This window comes from Haemaphysalis longicornis, unplaced genomic scaffold, assembly GCF_048455015.1.
Source record: "Haemaphysalis longicornis isolate Haplotype H1 unplaced genomic scaffold, Haemaphysalis longicornis Haplotype H1 scaffold_10, whole genome shotgun sequence".
Lineage (NCBI taxonomy): Eukaryota > Metazoa > Arthropoda > Arachnida > Ixodida > Ixodidae > Haemaphysalis > Haemaphysalis longicornis.
In genome coordinates this window covers 111932825-111940185 of record NW_027526204.1, presented here as the reverse complement: position 1 = coordinate 111940185, position 7361 = coordinate 111932825, and the positions used below count along the sequence as shown (strand labels likewise).

The 7361-nt window shown below is 47.8% G+C and overlaps 1 non-coding gene across 1 annotated transcript; it reads right to left on the bottom strand.

Moving 5' to 3' along the window:
• Positions 1 to 7041: 7041 nt before the first annotated feature.
• Positions 7042 to 7113, bottom strand: Trnae-cuc (transfer RNA glutamic acid (anticodon CUC)). Its single transcript has one exon. It is a non-coding gene; the product is annotated as a tRNA-Glu (tRNA).
• Between the last annotated feature and the right edge of the window lie 248 nt (positions 7114 to 7361).

Sequence of the window (7361 nt, the reverse complement as noted above, 5' to 3'; positions counted from 1 at the left end):
ATGAAATTAAACAGAACCTCAACGCAGCGCCGTTCTATGCACCCCATGTAGCGTCGCCTGGAGGGCGAGCTGAGAACAGTCGAAGTCGATGTTTCCCGTAGCTCTCGCCGGGTGGTAGTCCAGTGGATATTATGCGTCGTGTCGGCGCGGCAGTTTCGAACATCAGGAGTGAACGGTTTCAGTAAGGCCACAGTTTTTAAACGCCGGAAAGAAATATGTGAGGGACGCACCTGGTGTGTGCAGCAGCGTGCAGACTTAGAGGATTACTTGACCGGCGCTTCGATGCTGTTTTGGCAGACGAATCAGACCTAGCTGACAACAGAAAATAGCCCATAAAGCGCTTAAGGTCTTGTTATCACCATCACCTGGAATTTGGGAATTCGTTATTTTTCCGTATATGCAACCTCTGATTGGGTGTGAGAGGTCACCAAAAATTCAGATGGAATTTTGTGCGCAAATAGGGTAAATTCCCGAATTTTGGCATCATCCCATATTTTTTCCGAAGGAGTATAAATTTATCTAAGGAGAATGTATCTATGGAGTGCGAGTGGTCTGGACGAGTGGTAAGCCTGAGCGCGAGTGAGTGCGAGTGGTGAGGGCGACTGGTGAGCGTGAGTGTGAGTGAGTACGTGAATATTTTTCTGTGTGAGTGTGAGTGAATGGCGCCCAGTATTGCAGAATTTGGCTTCTATCTGCGCGAGCCGGGTCCTCGGTCGCCTCACCTTAAATGGACTTCTGAGTAAGCTCCTTTTATGACTCATAAAGTCCGCAAGGCGTTCAAAAGCTGCTAACGTGGCTATTGGGCTTGCCGGGCGAACCTTCCCGCCCTCTCGAAGCTCTCCTTGACACGCCAGCAGACCACTCTGCTTCATGGAGTCCGGACAGGAGCACTGCTTATACTCCGACCTTCCTCGACAAGATGTATTCATTGAAACCCCCTGATTGGCTCCACTGCCGCATTCAAGCATATTCGCAGAACCTGTTGTCGGACCACCCTGAATTTTAGCGGGCGTGAGTTTTCACGCGAAAGCATTAGCTAACTCGGTAGGTCGGAAGTCCGGGGCCGCTAGTACACAGACGGCAAATAGAAGGGCAATAGTTCAAAGAAAAAAATGGCAGCATCTCCACTCCGTGGACGATGGCGAGGGTGCGGAGTATGGGGACTCGAAATGACATCCAAGTTACCCCCGAGTGACATCCGGTTTGCGCCCGACCGTCATTCGATTTGAGCCGTGAGTTTCACCTTGATTATTCCCTAAATGAAACTGCAACTCACGGCTCAAATTAAATTTCGCTTGATTTTCGCTTGATGGTGGTGTGCGCACGAATGGATGCGGACGGACATTGGGAGGTTCTAAGGTACTCCGCACCGTTACAGGCAAGGGAGTAAGCCGTTTGACTCTCGGGTACTAATTCACGGTCGGAGCCCAAGTCAATGAGGCTCAAAAGCTTAGGACCCTTCCTCCGTCATTTTTAAATTCGCATACTGTACTTATCCCCAAAACTGAAGATGTCACCAAACTTAAACTGGTTACTCGTTACCGTCCCATATGCTTAGCAAAAATGGATTGTAAATTTCTTTATCAAAATATTTGCAAGAAGGATGCAGACAGTAATGGCAGAATTAGTAGGGCCCCACCAAACATGTGGAATAAAGGAAAGGACTATATTTTCCAACACACACAAGGCGCGATGTGTCCTAGAGTGTTGCGAAGCCACGGGAGGGGGCGTTGCCACAATCCAGATGGATTTGGAAAAAGCGTTTGATCGTGTGCCACATGACCTCCTGTTCCTAGTTTAAAGCATATTAATGCAGGATCTGTGATTCTCGAAGGAGTACGCATGGCGTACAATAGGTGTACGACAAGCCGGATTATAAACAAGCCTGTCGGTGCAAGTGGAACGATCTGTGAGGTAGGGATGCCCCTTAAGCCCGCTTTTGTTCTGTATATTTATTGAGTCTTTTTGTTTAAGTGTGATTAAGGGTGAGAACATTGAAGGTTTTCTACTCCGTGTGGCTCAAGTTAGAATACTGGCTTACGCAGACGACGTTGCCGTTTTTTGTACAAATTACGAGTGCATTCGAGGTTGTACAAGTGGTCAAACGTTTCTGTGAAGCGAGTGGCAGTTCGGTCAACTGGGTAAATCTTTAGGGTTTTGGCATGGAAACTGGCCTTCAACTCCAGGCATATTTGCCAACATGCAGTGGGTAACTAGCCCCGCTGAACACCTGGGAGTGCCGCTGTTGTACTATCAGCACAGCGAGTCGTATCGGCGAGAGCAAACTGCCATGCTTCGCGATAAGGCTGACAAGTGGAAAGGGTGGGGAATGTCTGTGTTCGCGCGTGCCACTGTTGGCAATCTATTTCTTGCCAGCAAGCTTTGGTATGTGCTTTAAGTGTTGCATTGTGCAAGAGTAAACGTGCAGAAGATTCATCGGGTGTTTGCCGTGTTCGTGAGGGGTTCAACGTGGGAAAGAACAAACAGAACAAATCTTTTTCGGCAGGTCAGAGAAGGCGGTCTCGGGTTCACTCATCTACTTTTAAGGCATCTGGTTAATAGGTTTCTTTTTCTTAGGGATGTCACTGATCGTTTTCTTCGAACAGTCTGTCAATTGAGGATAGGAAATGTGCTATCAGAGTACGTGGTAACCACCGATTATTTGAGCGGTGGAGTGAAGGGCTATTTAAAAAAAGTGGTCTTGTCTTTTTGTTTCCTCACTGCACGTTTCTCTTTTGATTATTTGAGTACAGTCACGAGGAAAAGGCTGTAGAAAGATATTGTGGACAAAGTGCTGCTGTACGGAAGCGTGTACACCCTGGGGATCGAGCGGAACGTTTTGAAAATGGTAAAAAAATATGCTTGTTCTATTTGGCGGGAAAACCTTCCTTTTCAAAATGCACACGGGTAAACTTGATGTAAAGACATGTATGGAGCAAAAACAATTGTTTGTCCCATGAGGACCGGAGTGCTTTGTATGTAAAAAAATTGGAGACGATGGAACACGTTTTTTTAGACTGTTGGGGGGCCGTATTCTTTTGGGGTATTTTGCAGCGAACAATCAAAACAGAATTTCAGCTGGATACTCAGGGTATAAGGTTCCTTCCTGTAAAAAAATGAGGTGGAATTCCAGATGCCACCGTCATGCTGTTAGGACAGCACAGCATATGGCGGAACAGATTGGCGGTAAGGTACAGGGACATTGATGTGAGAAGAGTACCGGAATATTTCAAATAGGCGGTACATCTTTTTGTAGAAGTGTATAAAGTGCGAGAGGCCGAACCTGAGTGGATACCTATTTTCGAAGAGCTGGTGAAATTGAAAGAATATTGAAGCGCGAGCGTCAGCCTAAGCCAGAGAGAGAGAGAGAGAACATACTTTATTGTCATCCTTTTTAAGACGAATGTACCGTGCGGAATAGTCCGGTAACTTCGTCCCATTAGACGGCGGTCAGGAACCCGTGGTCCCTGGCGGCGTCCTCTGCCAGTTGGATGACAGCAACTTGTATCCCGGGAAGAGAGCTGAGCAGTGCGGCCTCCTACTGCTCACTACTTCTTATATGTATTACTTGTTCAAAGGCCCGTGGTTTATGGGGACATTGCCAGACCATATGTTGTAGTGTGGCTGCTGCAATGTTGCACCACTTACATCTGTCCGTGTACCTATCCGGATAGCTGCGGTGACACAGGGCAGGGTGAGGGAACGTATTTGATTGCAACCTGTGCCAAGCTTGTTTAGAGCAGTGTGGGCAGCCGGAAATTTCAGTCGGCTCAGCCTATAGTGTTGAGTAATCTCTCGGTAAGTTGCCAGTCTCTCCCTCCCCCCGTCACAGACGGCACGTTGTCGGATTCGAAGTCAGCCTGGTTCGTGTATCCTCGGGCTGCTTCGTGTGCCATCTCGTTCCCCGCGAGTGACGAGTGAGCTGCGTACATACCAGGCGGATGTGCCTTGAAACTGGGGTCGCGCTGTTCGTAAGGATTTTGGCGGCTGTGGTGGAGATCCTACCGCGCGCATAGTTGCGCAGGGCGGCCTTCGAGTCCGAGACGATGGTAGTAGCCTGCGTGCCCGTAATTGCGAGAGCTATGGCCACCTCTTCACCCGTTTCTGGGTTGAACGTAAAGATTGAACAAGATGAGGTTGCATTTCCCTGCTGATCTACCACCACGGCCACTACCGCACGTTGGCCAGGGTAGCCCGCCGTGTCGACATAGCATACCGCTGGGTTGGCACTGTACTGCTTGTGGAGCGCCTTCGCACGGGCAAGCCGTCGGTCTTGATGATACTCCGGATGCATATTTCTAGGCAGTGGGGCCACACGTATTTTGTCTCGTAGGTCCGCTTCAATGACGCCTTTGGTTCCATTCTGGTCCGCGAAAGGTATATGCAGCGACTCCAGAATGGCCCACCCAGTTGGGGTCCCCGCCAGCCTGTTGTATTGGGCAATGCGTTGTGCTTCTATAAGTTCATCCAACGTGTTGTGAATGCCCATCTCCAGTAATTTTTCTGTGGAGGCAGCCATTGGAATGCCTACAGCCGCCTTGGTGGCTTTGTGAATAATTCGGTCCATTTTCTCTTTCTCTGCTTTCTTGAGTTTCAGGTACGGAGTAACGTAAGTTATCTGGCTGATGATAAGAGAGAGAGATAGGCATTTTATTGAAATGAAAAAACACAGAAAGGTCGGCCTGATGGTATTATATCTGGCCAGCTATTCTGTGTGTGGGAAGGGAAAGGGGAGGAAAGAGCGTGGATAGAGGACGAGAGAGATGAAGATGGCGGAGAAATAAATAAATGGCTATGTATAGGAGAAGGCTTGAACTAACCGAAGGAGATTATGTTCCTTGAGGCCGTGGTGTTTATTGGCTATCCGGGCGATGAGTCTGCCAATTTGTACGGCTGCATTGTGCAGGGCCTGTATGGTAACCGTGTTGGTTCCTTTCTCATGTATTCTAAGCCGTAAAATTCGTATGCATTCATTTCTGGGTATTGGGTTGCCCTGCAGCAGGATTTCTATGTTGGCCGGAGACAGACATGACCCCAACATAAAAATCCTGCCTAAGCCAGACTGACGTATTTGATCAATTGACAGTTCCGCGCGCGTTTTTTTTTTTTTTTGCTCACATGTAAAAAGGCAGCAAAGAAAAAAAACGGTCGTAGCCCAAAGGGTAAGACGACTGACACTAACTCTGTCTGGTCTACCAGACACAGGTTGGAATCGTGCCGGGGTCTGTTTTTTTTGTGGTTGTAAATTGTATGCGCGCGGACGCGGACGGACATTGTGCGGTCCTAAGGTACTCCGCACCTAAAATGGGCAATGTATAAGGAAAGGTGGGTAAATTTCGGGCTGGGTGGTACTTCGAGCCGGAACCTTCCACAAGGCAACACTAGCACGCACACCCAACACAACCACAGCTCGGTTAATCTGGGGGACTAAAGGTGGACATAGTGAATGAGCAGTGTGGACTTTGACTTGCAAGCGTGTGTTAGAGGCGTGCACTGAGGCCTACGTGAGTAATTTGAACATGCTAATTACATACGTAGCATATAGGCGAGTAGCAAAGTACGTTCCCGCGGGATAACCTCCTCGTTCGGCGATGTGAGCGCGTGCTTGTATGGTAGCCGATATTAGAAAAGATGTGAAAGGTAACAGATGATGATGCCAACGCGAGGACGCGTTCGGCAATCGGGCAGTTATGTTTTTCAATCATTACATCCTGTGAAGTGTTTAGGGACTGGCGTATATTTGTTTGAAACAAAGGAATCTATGCGCCACGAATTCCCCGCACGCACGCCCGTACGCACAAGAATCTTAAATATGGGTCCTCCAAAGGGCATTTCATGCCAGGTATAAACGTGTAAAGAGATTAAAACTGCAAGTGCCGGAAAAAAAAAAGTTGCACGGTTGGCAAACTAGCTTCGCGACTGTCGCGATGTCAACGCCCTCTGGTCAAGAAAGCTCTGTCTCGGTGAGCAAAAGTGCAAAACGAGACAAAGGCAAGTTCACCGGTTTTGCTGTGCTAAACGTACCCAACGTGTTTTCGTAATTAAAATAACGCTGTTACTCTTGGTTATCTGCCGATATTTTGCCTCAAATATGCCTGAGATTTTTTTTTGCGTTGAGAAATGCGGACATGTATAAGCCATGCCAGAAGTTGTCGATGGCCTTGTCGATATATACTTTGTGTTTAAGCATTATTTCACGTGTTTTTTATTATTATTTGAGTCATCGGCCTTTTTTTGTACCATCCGTCCACCATTTCCTATGCCGTTTGGTTGCCAGTGGCATGCATATGGCCTACTGAGTGAATTATTTATTTCGCTTGTTAAAGGAAAAGGAACATTAAAGATTAAAATAGTTTTTTTAAAGGTTAAAAGAGTTAACTTTGCGCATCATTTAACCAGAGAATCGGCAACTACGGGACTATGCATGTCAGTAGGTAGCTAGGCTTACTTATCCGTGGAGTGTTGTCCGGGAATCTCGAGCGCGACTACGTTATCAAGATGCGAAAACCGAAGCCCTAGGGTGGAGTGGCCTAAGGAGATAAGAGGCGCTCCTTGAGCACACGTCTCTCGTTCACGCACCGCACCGGTGTCTTGGGGGAAAGCCTGTCACGAAGGAAGCCCATCATTGTTTGCAGCAGTCGATTCCGGTCAGGCACTAGAATTGCGTACGTCCGGCGCTTAACTAGCTCAAACTTGTACAGCATACATTTTACATGATTCTTTAGTATGACATTTCTCGTTCTTAACAAGTCACAATTTCGTATGTCCCAGTTCGTAGAAATAACTCTCCATTTACGTTTTCAAACTAAGTAGTACTTCGAAAATATTACAAGGTTCGAATGTTGCTACTCGATTATAAGCCCAGTTCAAAACTGTTCTCGCCGCGCTATTCGAGAGTTTCGAATATTCGCCTACTCCTACTGAATTGATGTGCCTGCTGGCGCTGTGCAATTTCGTGGTAAACACTAGGTGGCTATTGGGCCGAAAAAAAAAGCTCTTACAAGTACACAACAAAGTTTCGTTGCGAAAAAAAAAAACACGTTCCGACACCGGGAATCGAACCCGGGCCTCGTGGGTGAGAGCCAGGTACCCTTACCACTAGACCATGCCGGAGCTCGGTTGGCTTAAGAGGCATTTTGTTTTCAAGGATCGGTTGCTCTAGTACGATTGATTGATTGTAGGGTTTAACGCGCCGACGCAACGCAGGCGATGAGGCCCGCCGTAGTGGAGGGCTCCGGATTAATTTTGACCACCTGGGGATCTTTACCGTGCGCCGAAATCTCGTACACACGGGCGTTTTTGCTTTTCGCCTCCACCAGAAAAGCGACCGCCGCGGCCGGGAAACGAACCCGCTCTTAATA